The following is a 2,481-nucleotide window of genomic DNA, read 5'->3' as shown; positions in this document are numbered from 1 at the left end:
GGGCGCGGGAGCAGCACCGGTAGAGGCGACGGGGGCGCGCACGCTCACGCACGCTCACGCACGCACCCGCACCGGCGCGCGCGCTCCCGGGAGGACGTGGGCGCCGGCGGGTCGGAGCCGCGGGAGGGGCAGGCCGAGCGTGCGCCGAAAGCGCTGGGCGAAGGCTCCACCCACCAGTGGGGCGGAGCCCCGAGTGACAGCCCACGGGCGGGGCCCCGGGAGCTGTGGGCGGAGTTCGCACCGCGGAATCGGAAGCGTCCACCGCCCCGCAGGGGCGGGGCCGAGCGCAGGGGCGGGGCCTGCTCACCAGCGCGTCAGGTGCTCTCCGGTTCGCCGGCAGGTGCTGCGGCCAGCCGCCGTGAGGGAGAGGTGCGAGGACTTGTCTTGCAGCTGAGTTTGCCCCGCGCTTTACGTAAGATTGAGAACACATAATTGTTCTCGTCAAAGAACGGAAGAGGGAGCTGGTGGGAGATGACCAGGAGGCCGGCGTCCCCTGAGCCACTGTTTGGGACTGACGTTTGCTCATCCCTGCAGCGCAGAGATGTGACTTCCTGTCTGCCTGCCCAATCACCGAAGTGCCGCCGCCATTGTCCGGGCCCTCCCAGAACCACCTACAAACAATGTCTTGAAAGGGCAGTTGAACGAACTTCCACTCACTTCCCTCCCTGTCCAGGTACGACCATTGCTCATCTCACTGACCCCCTGAGGGAGGGGAGACCTGCTCGTTACCCTTCCCTATCACTTCTTATGACAGAAACAGTTCTACCATTTACTGAATGCCTGCTCTGTGCCTGGTACACTGGTATGTGCCAGTTTTCATCCTAGAAGCCATCCAACAGATTTTCTGGCCAGCCTCCCCACTTCCATGCTTGCCCACTGGCCATTTTCCACTCAGCGGAGTCATATTCTTAACACAGAAACTTTATGACATCCAAGCCTCCCTAAACACGTTGAGTAAAATCCAAACTCTTTGCCAACAAGCTCCAGCCCCGTCCACCTCTGCCCTCTTACACCTCTCTGCCATCATGCCGGCCTTGAACTGCCCAGTTTGTCCGAGGCTCAGGGCCTGCAAGTGGCAGAGAGCTCAGGAAGTCGCCTGGCAGCCATTAAATTGTGCAACATCAAGCAGGCACGAAAAGGCCTTTAAAAACCAAGAAACAGAAGGGCCAGATTAGTGTCTATGTCTGTTGATTCAAAAGGATTAAAGATCCTGGGCCAGAATCGCAGGAGGAATGAGAGAACCAAATGAACCCGGTACCAATTTCAGAATGAAGCTGTGTTGGGCACTGCAAGAATGAATGAAGCAGGCCTTAGTGAGTCCCTCCCTGACCTACTAGTTCCACTTTAGGGAGATTCTTTCTAAGAAAATGTTCCCAAATACAGAAAAAGTTGTATGCACCAAGCTACTCTTGATGGTGTTATTTATAATAGTGAAAATGGAAACCTGCACAACTGTACAAATAAGCACGTTCAAATGGAAAACTATAGTTATAAGATGTATACAAAGGTTACCTAATAGCACTGAAAATTTTTGTGATAGCTCCTGAAAGTAAAATGAGCAAAATGCACGATATGTATTAGAAGTACATTATTACAAATATGTCTATAAACAAACAAGCCAACCTGTTTGGAGAAAATAAGAGGAAGAATACTGTCAAATATGGACAGTGGCTGCAGTCCGGCCCTGTGCTTTGCAGGCCCTTCAGTTGGGCCAGGTGGGTGCCCCTATCCTCACCTTGAGAGGAAACTGAGACTTCAGGGAAGCAGGTGCCATGGCTGCCCTCCAATGCCAGCCCCGCCACTTGCTACAGTCCTTCAAGCCCTCAAAGCTCATCTCACGGGTCCGTTATTTACGGGGAACACCTGAGGCCTAGGTCCATGTCAGGGTCATCCTTGTACCCCAGAACAAGAGCCTAGCAAACTCCTACCCACAGACATTTAAACACTGAGTAAGTGAAGACCACACGGAACCCCTTTCCATCGTCAGTGAGAGCAATGCTGACTGGGGGCAGCGGTGGTGCTTCTCCACTTGGTGCGGCCTCATGTCGTGTTGGACTGCCGGGCTGGGCGTGTCTCTCATACAATTTGAAGTCATTAACTTTCCCTGCTCTTGCATCTCAGGCAAGCCATGCCCTCTGACCCCAAAGGAGGTCCGATGCTCCCAGTGAAGGGACTTCCCACTGGGCACACCCAATACAGCAGGAATAGACACATGTGAAGCACCAGCGCAGTGCAGAGCGAGGCTCTCCCCGGAAGAGTTTTGGGGGTGGTGTGGCGGGCACTCCAGGGCACAGCAGTAAGAAGAAAAAGCAGAGTGCAGGAAGTTGTAGCCATCTTTTGAGTAAGAACGGGAAGGGAATGAGAACACACATTCGTAGTTGCTCGGTTTTGCATGAAGAAAGCATTGGGAGGGTGAGAAGCCATCGTAGAGGGCAGGCGGGGGGTGTACAGGGAACGGGTGCGTTTGAGCGGGCCTCACAC

This window comes from Hyperoodon ampullatus (assembly GCF_949752795.1).
Source record: "Hyperoodon ampullatus genome assembly, chromosome: 14".
Lineage (NCBI taxonomy): Eukaryota > Metazoa > Chordata > Mammalia > Artiodactyla > Ziphiidae > Hyperoodon > Hyperoodon ampullatus.
Note: the sequence above shows the minus strand (reverse complement) of the source record.